The 12,569-nt window shown below is 41.7% G+C and overlaps 1 protein-coding gene across 3 annotated transcripts in view; it reads right to left on the reverse strand.

The window, feature by feature from the left end:
- LOC309714123 (phospholipase D1-like) overlaps positions 1-3,230 on the reverse strand; it is a 54,575-nt gene extending 51,345 nt beyond the window's left edge. For 2 of the 3 annotated variants that reach the window (XM_082546304.1, XM_082546302.1), the window contains exon 1: positions 3,117-3,230. The gene's annotated coding sequence lies outside the window, so the exon portion shown is untranslated. Of the gene's footprint in view, positions 1-590; positions 714-3,116 lie in introns of those variants that run through there. The other variant, XM_082546303.1, reaches the window with a different exon arrangement.
- Positions 3,231-12,569: the final 9,339 nt, after the last annotated feature.

Raw genomic sequence — 12,569 nt, forward strand, 5'->3', positions numbered from 1 at the left:
TTAAAGAAAAGCATAAAATTAAATTAAAATTATTTTAATTTATCTAAAAAAAATAATTAAAGACACAGAATTTTAAAAATAAATGTACATTTTTTCATTTAATTAGAAATAAATCAGAATATTGTTAAGTTGTGGGTTTCATTGAATAAACTAAAAAGAAAAACATAATACAAAGCCTCCCTTTAAAACACACCTGGGGGGTTGTATTAACAAAATAATACAAAACATTTAATAAACTGAAAAATGAGAAAGATTGTTTATTGGCTAATCAGCTGATCCATGTGTGTATATTTTGCTCCGTGTTATCAGTTGTTTTATGAGCCAGATGTATTTGAACTTCAGCAGCTGTATCTTACTGCACTTTACTGTATCGGTCTTCAGTTCTGCAAAGTCATGACATTTAGCTACTGATAATATTGATTAAAGGCTGGACCAAACCCACCGCTCCCAGTGCCCCTTGAGCTCTCTATCAGCATGTGTGTGTGTTGACTGGAAAAGCACACACGCCCACGCCCACAAAGTCAATTAAGCACTCCCCACGCTGTGGCCTGTGTTTTGCTGGAAGCGCCAATAAACACAGCATATCCTACCTGCGTACAAGCCGGTCCTATTAATCAGCCTCGACAGTCTCCATGGAAGCGAGCGAGTCAACTCTGCTCCGTTTAAATCAGACCAACAAAAATAAAACCCTCCGACACACTGGAGAAGCAGGTCTGTGTGAAACAACACAAGAACAGACACCACGTGTCACTTTTCCCGCACTTGTCTTCAGACTTCCTGCTTACACTTCCTGTCCATCTCATCGCATCCTAGCAGTGTCTCAACAAACTTCATCACTGACCTGAACTGTAATTTTGTTGCCCCACAACAATCTTGCAGCAGCAGCGATGATGCAACTTTGTTAAAAGGAACTCTCTGCAGGCTTTCTGAACTGTGAAACCTTAAACACTGGAATCTTTTAAAAACAGGAAGGTGATGGTGAACTTAAACGTTGAATTAACTATTTTGATTACGAACTACAGGTACTGTTTAAATACGCTTAAATAACCAGGTGGAGTCATTTGTGACTTTTTGATGGTTCTGTTTGTTTAACACTGAAGGTCATTTATGCATCAGTCACGTTCTGCTGCAGTAAATCTTTCTATTCCAGGTCCATCATCCACAGGTCACAGCAAACTATCACAATGCAGTCGTGAAAAGTGGAAACTTTAAAGCAATCTGAGTGTATAATGTCAAACTTCTTTACATATAGATATTTTTGGAACACTAATGATCCAATTCCCTATAAAAGTACCTTACAGCTGGCCTCATATATTAACCCACTTGCAGGTTAAAGAGAAAAAAGCTTATTATCTCAACTCAAATGGTTTCACCTGATATTCTGCTTAGTTTAGATACTATACACTCACAATGCTGTGACACACTCACTCTGGACACAGCAACACTGCTGAAAAAGTGCGGACTATATCAGACATGCAATCTGTAAAGTGATGACGTATCGACCCCGTTTCCTGCTTTGGATGAGCCTTTCGTCGTGTGTCTCATTTTTCTGAGCAAACATGAACTTCCAAAACCTGTTTAGCTATTCTCTGTGTTTTAAGCATTTTTTATGATTATTATGGGATGGGATTATTTATGAGCAGGATGTCTTTAAGTTTCTAAAAACTCATCGTTTATATGACAGCATCAAATGTTTGAACGCTTTCAGTGTGGACATTAAGCTTAGGATCAGGACTTTTTCATAATTCAAATCATGCAGCAACATATTAATGTCTGAGCTCATGTTGCAGACACTCAGACACTCCCTTGACTCGAGTTTGGTCATTTTTCAGGGACCTTTAACCTCCTCTGCCTTAGCTGTGCTAATATGTTTATCTCAGCCTAAATGTAGCCCTGTTAGCTGCATCACGCACACATCATAATCTGCCAACTACCATACCCAGAGCCCTTCTGCCTCTGTGTCCATCCAGCGTTACATACTTCAGTCAGAACACAGCATATCATCTTTAAAATCGACCTTCTTGCTTAGCTAAAGCTCATAAATCCTCGTTTTCATGCATCTCTGGATGTTAAACACCAGGGAGCAAAGCCACACTCATTATTTTATTATAGCTGAACATTTTTAACGCTCAGGCACCTCAGCGTTTGATAGATTTTGAGGGCTAATTGAGCATTTGGACTGGAAATGGTTAAAATGTTAACAAGCAGATACTCACATTTAAGCAGGCGTTATCTAACACGACAGAGGCTGGCTCAACCCCAAAAAGAAAAAGAAATCTCTAAGTTTACACAACCTAACCGGTTTGATTTCTCTGAGCATGTGTGTTTAAAGTGTGGAAGCTGTCCCTTAGGGTACCTGAAGCACCGGCTGAGTGTGTGTGTAATGTTGTGTTACAGTGCCACATAAGCTGTGGAAACAGACACGCAAACAAGAAGCAGAGAGCGTAAACTTTCGCGCTTTAACCAGGAAAATTGGCCCTAAAGGCGACTGAAAGGTAATTTTGCTTATTACAAGGTGCTGGGTGAGGATGGTGAGTTGTGTTACACACTGACTGGTATGGAGGAAGTGTTTCGCTGCAAAATAGATCGACGGCTGAAAAAGGAAGAAGTGCGCAGTGACAGGTCGGCGGAGTGACGCACCGACACGCCGCAGCTGCAGCAGCTGAGTCGCTCCTCGGTACTGGTCTGACCCGTTCCCCGTGCTTCCCTGAAAACGTTGCCTGAGCCCTCCTCCGGGCCAACGTTACGCTCTGTGGATCTCCTCATTCGATTCAAGCGACACTGAGAGCAACACATGGCTCATAAGTGCTCGCTGCCTCCCAGGGCAAACTGCTGATGATGTGCACGGGCACTGCGGTGAGGAGGACGGATGCCAAGACATGCCAAAAAATCCCAAAACAAAACAGCGCATCCACCCACGTCTACCCCGCGCTTCCACCACATCACATTTTACGCGCAAAGCCACGGTTCCACTCTTTACGCGTTTACGCACCTGCGCGACCACATCAGGAGTAAACTTTGCCGACAGTCACAGATTTAATCTTACACACAAACATCTGGATGAGCCACAAACGGCACAGCTGGACCCCAAAACGAAGGCTGAGTGTTCGTCTTACCTCCTGATGTGATGTGATGTGAAGCGACGGCAGCCGGAGATCTGCTGTGGTGCCGCGAGCCGGTGACCAAAAACCACCAAAGTGCAAAGACTTACAAGACTTCCTGTTCAGTTCCTGTCAAAATAAAATCCGCACAGGCAGGACGGTGAGCTTTCTTCCATGTATTTCCAACTTGGTGACATAAAGCTACTATGGTAGTTCTATTAAAAAATAAATACATCTAAAATAAAATACGAACTCACAGAATACAACTAAAGCTTGTTTTAATAACATTTCAAATAAATACAAATAAAAAATAATAATTAGCAAAGCACAATTAAAAGACTATAATTAAATGAATAATCGATTATGTTTTATTAAAAATAAAATAAAATAAACAGTAACATGATCAAGCTGAGGGGTTTGTTTTGACTCATCACACATGAGTCTGACTGTTTGTCAGTCTGCATACTTTACAGCCGGTATTGAATGTAAAAAGGTAAGAAGGTAAATGTGAGTCCTGAGATGACCCACTGGCAGGAAAGAAGGACAAAACACCAGTGTGCTGTCATTTTGATTACTTTCTTTTCCTTTTAAAAGTAGTTAGTAATTAAGAATAATGTCATTTTATCTCCAATTGTTGAGTATTTTAAGAAGCTACACACAGTGTTGCCTTTCACTCAACTTCCAGTCTTCAGTTTGTCAGCACGTATTAAGATCTCTGAAGACACTGGAGTAAAACAGTGTAAACAGTAATAGACACAATTTAAAGTGCCACACTGAAGGTGTTTACAAGAACTTTACTTAATTTAAATCACTCTATTAAACTGAATTTACAAAGGTTACCTAAATATACTCAGACATATGTCTGCGTACTGATGAGTATGTTTGGGTCACATTCATCCATCCATTCACTTCTATATTTCAGTTTGTGCTGTTTTAAAATGCCAGTCTGGTGTTTATGATTGAGAAATACATTTTTTGGCAACAGGAGTGACACAGACTCAGTCAGAGAGAGCATTAAAAGGGACTTCGGGTTTAGGTGGCTTGCAAGTGTGCACAAATTATAACAAAGGCTAAAGGAAATTAATTAGCATATCCTATATGAGATTTTCCTGCTTAAAATAAGAATATGTCGAGTTGTTCCCTTTTTTGTGTTTTCAGTTTTGTGGAATGACGTCAAGGAAACGACGTTCAAATTTATTTCTGACTTTACTTTGAAGAGCACACTGCGATACTTCCGGATCACACAGTTTTTCTGTCTTTACCTTGATGAAGTTGATAAGACACAGTGGCTTCCTCTGTGAAACCACGCCTGAAAACCTCTGTAGCTCATTGCACTCAAGAACAAAAGTTACTTGCCATGAATTTAGAAAAAAAACAGACAAACTTCATGTAAAGACTGAAATATAGAAACAATGAAGAGTTACTCACAAACTGAAATGCTGACTTATTCAGGCTGATTGCCACACATGCACTCTGCAGCTGGGCCACATGATCTGTGTTTATGTGGGAGAAGAGGAGGAGGATAGCACAGAAACACAGTACTCATTTCTGGGTAACTGTGTCGTTCCTTCCCTTTTTTGGTTACGTCCCTTTATCTGTAGGATATGGGAGAAGTTCGGTCTCTGATGGTAATCAAATATGCAAATACTCCCACGGGAAAGTGAGAGATTACTGCACCTAATTAGAGGGTTTGAGACCAGAGTTTCTGGGTAAAAAAGAAACTGATATCATCATTTTGTGGTGCAATGCCACATTTGTTGCACTCATATGTAGTTGGGGGCAAAGATTTGGACAGATGTTTACAGTTTTACTAAGTGTAGAACCAAATTAAAAGAATCATAAACATGTCTGTTTATACATGGCCACAGGGGGCAGAAGTCTAAGCAGAAACTGGCCTTTCCCTGACCACTTCCTCCAGCTCCTCCAGGGGAACTCCAAGCCAGCCGAGAGACGCACCCTCAGACCTGAGGGTGTCCCTGAAAACCCTCTCGTGCTCCCCTCAGCTTTCTGGCCAGCGGTATTATCTGACCAAAACATCTGATGTGTTTTGTTAATATGTCCAGACCACATCAGATGGTCCTCATTCTGGAGAAAGCCCTGGACCCCTTTATATTGCATAAGGGAAGAAAGCATTTAAGGGGCCACTGTTCCCCTGAAAGTGCTCCCATCCGACATGGGAGAGGCATAAAAATGTGTATACTGTAATTAAAAGTTGGACATGTATTCTTTCTAAAGCCCAGCTGTGGAAACTCTGCTGGATTCAAGTAAAAGTTAGATTTCACTCTATGGTGGGCTGGAGCTGCTCTTCACCTGTTCTGTGATCTCAGTAAACTCTTCCATGGTGATGTCAAGGTGCCTACGTGCATCTGCACACGTCAAATCTTTCTACACATTCAGATGACAAATCTCATATTTATCATTCATCTTATATTTAACCTCATTGATTCTGTTTACAGATAATACCACAAACATAAAAGATCATTAACAAGACGAGGCCCCAAAACAAGGCAGGAGAAAAACCTCCAGAAACACGAACAAACAAAAAGTAAGAAAATAGGCAAACTTAAGGAAATGCCTGAAAACTCCCGTAGGTGTTTGGGGGGGCAAACAGGGGCGTAGATATCATGGAAAGCGATTAACTGATTAACATCAGAAAACTGGAGTAAAATAACAAAGGGAGCGCAGGCTCAGCCAGAAACTGTTTATGAAGGAGGAGCTCGGGTGGAGGTGACTTAATAAATGGCTGAAATGTGTGGAGCAATGGTAGGTGTAGGCTAAAGCACCTGAAATATTGTACCCATATGAGATTTGGCTCGGCGATCGTGGCTCAAGAGTTGGGAGTTCGCCTTGTAATCGGAAGGTTGCCGGTTTGAGCCCCGGCTCCGACAGTCTGGGTCGTTGTGTCCAAGGCCCGGTGGCGCCAGTGTCCGGCAGCCTCGCCTCTGTCAGTGGGCCCCAGGGTGGCTACAATGTAGCTTCACCAGTGCGTGAATGGGTGGATGACTGGATGTGTAAAGCGCTTTGGGGTCCTTAGGGACTAGAAAAGTGCTATACAAATACAGACCATTTGCCCTCCTGACTAAGGCTATGCTGGATCCGTTCACAGTTTGGATGCTTCCTGCATTGTTTCTGTCATGAAGTTGACCTTTGTTACTCTTCATTTCCTGTTTTGTTTTTGCCTGCTTTTCCACCTCTGTTTCCCTGTCAGTCATCTCTGAGTATGTCAGTCGCTTCTGCACAGGGAGTTTGCTAATGAAATGTAGTATCTGCAGTCAAAATAGGAGCCGGCTGACTTCTCTAATTACTACAGATGGGCAGGTCAGTGCTTTTTTTATTACCTCCTTTAGCAGAGGACAGACTGGATCGACCCACACCTGATAAGTCACACGGATCAATAAAATGTTAATTAACCATCTGTTTCCCATTTCATGCATTGACCTGCTGCTGAACTTTAGATGGATGAACTTTGAAATCAGCTTCTCAGTGTTGTTTTGTGCGAATAAAGATTATTAGCTATTTTAAAAAATGCTTAAAGTAAGTCTCATATTTGGTTTGACCAATTTGGTTGTGAATTTATATTTTTCAGTGGTGCTCTGTGTTATGAACTGCATGAAATAACACAGCAAGAACTCACAACAACTGTGCCCACTGTACAGTTGTTTTCCATTTGTTTCCCTTTCTAAGCTGTTTTAATATATATCACAGTCTGACTAAAATAGATTTCATCTATCAACCTCATATTTCCGGGGGGAGGGGGGGGGGAATCATCATAATTAAGTTTTGGCATAAAGGTGTGACATTGCTTCAGTCACAGAAAAGAGCATAAGGACCTCAAGTGGTAGTGGGCTGCAAGCCACTTTGCATTGACTGAGCAAGCTAAGTCTCCTCTGTGTAGCCTCCTCTTCTTGAGCCAAGTTGGTAACATTCTTTAATTCTATTATTTATGCACATGACAATAATTCAAATTCATGTATCTCAAATGCAGGCTGCACAGCTTCTGATCAGGATATTTTCTGTCTCTGCTTTGATGTAGTTGAGTGGCTTCCTCTGCAAAACCACATCTGAACCTTTGCAGCTCTTTGCTCTGAAGAAGAAAAGTTGCCCAGCTTGAAAAACAATGACCATGTGACAGGAAAAAAAACTGTACGCAGCTTCAACCCTCCGTCACATTCTTAACCTTCTGAGGTCTGTGTGGTAGGTCCTAACCATGACTCTAACTAACATTACACTTTCATCCAAAACATCCTTTTGCTACTCTCCGAAATATAACAATGTAAGATTAACACCAGTGCTGATTTAGAGCTCGAGTGAATGAGGAGCCTGGTGTAAGAGGAGTCTGTCCTTGACCTCATGATGTGAGCTAAAGCGATTAGGAGGAGACCCAGGAGGTGATTTCTCGACTACTGACTGGAGCCGTTGTCTTAACGTTTCTTTGCCGGTCCTTGTGTGCCCATTTATTCTTTCCTCTGATTTCTAAACTGGTTTTCCAGCCTGTCAGACAGTTTGTCCCGTTGATGCCTGCGTATTTGTTAGTAATAGAGGAGTTTGGTAAAAGCTCACCTCTACATCTCTTTGGATTCATTTGCACTGGTTTGAGAGTAGGGTTGCAGTGAGCCAGTGGCTCTGGTGCTGTGCTTGGATCAGGATAACTGATGGCAGGTGTGTTTTATTGTGCTTCCTGCCTCTTCTGTTTATGCTCCAGACTGCAAACAATGCTGTTACATGATCTCGTTTCTGTGTGCAGGCGAGGACCGGCTTGTTCGGCAGTCTGTGCAGGGAGGTAGTCTTGTCCCTTCTGAAAAGATGCCGGGCTCCCCCTGAAAAGAAATTCCTCAGATCCTTATTTATTAGAAGACTCTGCAAGTTGGTCTTAGATCCCAATCTGATCTCCATAACAACAAACCCTGGAAACAATAGGCGTGTATCTATTTGCACTGTAATATTCAAACACTGCTTCCTCTTCCCACTGCAGCAGGATTCCCAGCCTCTGCGTCTATAAAATCCTGGTTCCAGCCCTGCGGTCTGTGGACAGACCTGCCACATGGCTCCACATCAGCAGCCTCCTGTCTCACACAAAGCCACTGTTATGGCTGCACTATAAACCCTGAGCTATCTCACATTCAAACTCTCCCTCTGTGTGCTCATTAATAACACACACATTGACCTGAAGGCGTTTATTTGCTGTGCTGTGCAAACACCGGGGCCTGTTATGCACAGGCTCATGCAAACACACAGTGAATTAAAGCACATTGGATTCTTCCTTCATAGCGAGCCTGTGCTGTGTTTATTTACCGGACAGTGTCATGATTTCTGGACCAGCTGCTGAAATATTTCTCTTTCGTGTCCAGCCTCACTCGAGTCCCTCGTTCGCATTTGCAACTCAAACACCGCAACTGCAGGGACTGATAACCCATCAAATAATGCAAATTACATTTTCCTACTCATGCTGTTATTTAAGTTGGTTACCTTCTAGGCACACTTACCTCCACTGTACATCGTGTGTAGCTGATAAATACATTTTGAGTGCTTTGCAGTGATGATACAAGAAAACTTTGAACTGAATTGTTAAGAGAGAAGCGTCAGTCAGATCAAAATGAGACTGACCGACTCGTCTATCTGCTGCACGTAGAGATCAATAATTATCACTTATTCATTCCTCCAGTTGAGGAAATTGATTTTGCCAAATGGACACTCACCTGCTAGGCAACTATCATTTTCTAACTGCATTAACATTCACATCAAATGAAGAACATTATCTCTAAGACAGCCTGAATGTATCTTGTTACTGGAAAGACGTTTATTCTCCACCACGAGCAGTTTCTTCTTTTCCTTTTGCCTTTCATAAATATTTTGTCAATTACTTTATTGTTTACTTGAGTAGAGCTTTTAGGCATGTGTGCTTTGCTTGAGTCTTTCTTTTTCTGACGATCAATTTGAGGAGAGTTATTTCATATCACTGTTCACCTCCTGGACATCAAACTAATTTGAACATAAACTGGAGGCAACAGTAACACATAAAACAGGATGCTATCTCCTCCTGGACTATTGTGACTATTGTAAAGTGTAATATCTCCCATGCATGACTTTTCCTAACCTAGCGAGGTGATCTCGAGGACCTTTTTTAACTGAAGAGTTTACAATTTCTATCTTTCATATTCATATTTAAGTCAAAATAGAGATAAAGAATGATGTAAGAAAGGAAGGACAGGAGAGGAAGAGGAAGAAGATTTTATTCAAAGTTAAGGACTGCTCAGTGACGTCTGATTAACTAGAAATGTAAAGTTTGCATGTAATATCCTCATTCATTTTAATATCCCCACTTTTTTTAGAGTTGTTGTTTTCCTTACATTCGATCTATTACTTACATGAACGTTCATATTGTGAAACGTCTTGCAAAGCAAATATTGTCATGGTTGGCTGTGTGGCAGGCAGGCAAGCAGGAGTGACGGACCCAAAATGCAGAACTCGGCTGTACCACGTGACTGGTTCAGGAAGTGGTTCGAACTTTGCCGCGAGCTATGACAGCGATATAAAGCCCTCAGACTTCAGTCAAAATGTGGGTGTTTGATGGAGAGTTGCGGTTAGTGAGAGTTTGGAGACAGTTTGGAGGTTTATGAGAGTGAGGAGAGAAAGTCAGGAGAGAATGGAGCCAGCTAAGAAGAGGAGGATGTCCTCCCCTGTGTGGGAACATTTTGATTTTATTCCTCCCAACAAGGTATGTAAATTTCTACAGAAGATGTATTTTCATAATACTGATGGTGCAATACAATTTATGTTAAGCTGTCTTTACTTTTGTACAAGGTGAAGTGTTTGCTATGTGCCAGGGAGCTGGGATATAACAACAACACCTCATCCATGCTTAGGCACTACAGAGCTTTGCATGAGAATAAGGGGAACACCGATTGTGGAGCAAGACCAGGTGAGCTCTCCTCAGGAGAACAATCTCAAATAGATGAAGACCTGGTTAGCATGGTGATTGAGGACTCACAGCCATTTAGCATTGTGGAGGACAAAGGATTTAAAAGAGTTGTTAAATCATTAAATCCCAGCTATGTTCTCCCCACTAAAGGTTATAAAAGCAGTGAAAATCTAGTTTTTACAGAATAAAATGTGAACAGGCAGGACTGAGGCTCAAAGCCTCAGTGTGTAGCTGTCCATACCTCAACGTTACAAAAGCACAACTACTGTCCACACCCCAACCACACCTCACCTCACAGTAAATGATCATTTCCATTTCAAGCATTTCCAAATAATCATTTTCCATACTGCCACTATAAATATACACAGTATGCTGCCATCACTACAATATACATATTTTACACACTCCTTTTGTTGGAGGCTGTGTGCAAAATGCCACACTCTTCAAATTCATGCCAACTAATATTTTTACGTCCAGTAGATGTCCTACTAGAGCAAATGAAGCTTCAAGAAGCTTTGCGCTGGGGTGAACCAATTGGATGAAAATTGGAATGGAAAACAGGAGGGAGACACAGCTGGGAGGGTTCAGGCTAACGAGACACGGGGAGCAACGCTAGACACACTGAGATGAGGCACAACCTTTCACAATAAAATGGGAAACAAGAAACAGACACAGACTTGACACTGAACTGAACTTGTACTAAACGAGAGACACAACCTAAGAACTAATCCCTCACAAAGAATAACTGAAACATAGAATAATACTAATAAACAAAGCATGACAAAGTGATCAGAATACAAACCATAATACAAAGGAATATAAGAACTGAAAATGCTGGGTCAAAATGACCCAGGACCGTGACAAATACAGGTATATTAACTTTGTGGTATTCAAAGGTTGCATTAAAAACTGGTGAGTTTAGTGCAGGATAAGCTGGTTACTGTGCAGTACTGTGATATAGTTTACGGTAATGTTGGGCTGGTGCAGAGCAGCTGTGCGGATCATGCTCAGTAGAAGCAGAAATCAAATGAAACTTAATGTGATGATGCTCATTCACTCACTGATTTCTGTCTTTAAACTAGCTTTCTACTGTCTGCAGGCAGCAGCTGTGACAGCTCGTGTCACTTCTGCTCATATTGAATTCAGTTGGCTAAATCCACAATGATCAAGGAAGGGAGCAGAAGCAGCTGCGCAGCTCAGCTGATCACAGCCTGTACACCACAGCTCCTACGACAGGAAAGGAATCGTTTTCCCTCAGAAGTCCCTGAACTTGCCATAGACTCAAAAAGATGCAGGAAGGGCCCAAAGAGTGCCAAGAAAATAATCCCACACCATTACACCTCCAACAGTCTGAACTGCTGATACAAGAAATGATGGATTCATGCTTTCATGCACCAAATTCTGACCCTAAAATCTGGACTTGCAGCAGAACTTGAGACTCATCAGTCCAGGAGACATTTTCCAGCCCTCTGTTGTGAACGTTTGGTGAACCCGTGTGAGCTGCAGCCTCAGCTCCTGTTCTCAGCTGACAGGAGTGGCACCCACTGTGGTCGTCTGCCGCTGCAGCACGTCTGCTTACAGTTTTCACATGTTGTTGACTGGATATCAAACACTTGTATATCGGTAGATTTCTTTTACTATATTTTATTAATATTTTGCTCTTTACTATTTTCTTTTCTACTGTAGCATTCTGCTGAGTGACTGTCTTCTGCTCGTCAAATACATTTCATTGCAATGCTGACCGTGTGCTAACCTGCATGTGACAAATACAACTGAAAACTGAAAGCTGATAAGATTGTTGCGTTGGGGTTGTATTGGAATAGCATGATGGCATGTTGAATTGATAAAAAAGAAAAGAGTACAGCTCATATCTTTGTGTTTGTGGGTTCTTTATGTGTTTATGTTTGTTTGTGTTCTGTATGTGTTTTTTAACTAAAAAGTGGCAACAGCTGTCAGATAACTGCAGAAAGAAAGTAGTAGAAAGTATAAAATGTTACACCAAGCTGTTTCTGTTATTGTGTCTGTCCTGTTTTACATGAATGACACAAGACAGAGAAAGATCTCTGCAGAGCTTATCATTCAACAACTTCCTGCTTCAGTGTCTTTTTTCAGCATCACTTATCACAGATGTTAGCGATCCCACGGCTCACGGACGCAGGTGGTGCGGGCGATGCAGGTGATGTCACATTCCAGGGAAGCCGAACGTTCCTGCAGATCCCGCATGAGGTGGAAGGAATGTTCATCTGTAATCCTCCAACATTTACATTAAACGTGTGGCGTAAAAATGTGGCTGCGCTCTTAAAGGAGAATGACACAGTACGTGGACTCAGACCCGCGTCTTTAGCGCACACTTAATGTTAACATGTATGTGTAGATGACATGTGTTAAGCATAAATTACTACGATATTGATTTAATACAGTGGTTCCATCAGGCCCTCCAACATGGGCTGGTAAAGTGGACTGGTACTTAACACTACTCTATTTGAGCACTCAAAGCACTTTCATACTGTAAGCTTCATTCAACAATCTACCTTCCAGGCATCAGGGGA

The sequence above is a fragment of the Aulonocara stuartgranti genome, assembly GCF_965226115.1.
Source record: "Aulonocara stuartgranti genome assembly, chromosome: 9".
In the NCBI taxonomy this organism is placed as follows: domain Eukaryota; kingdom Metazoa; phylum Chordata; class Actinopteri; order Cichliformes; family Cichlidae; genus Aulonocara; species Aulonocara stuartgranti.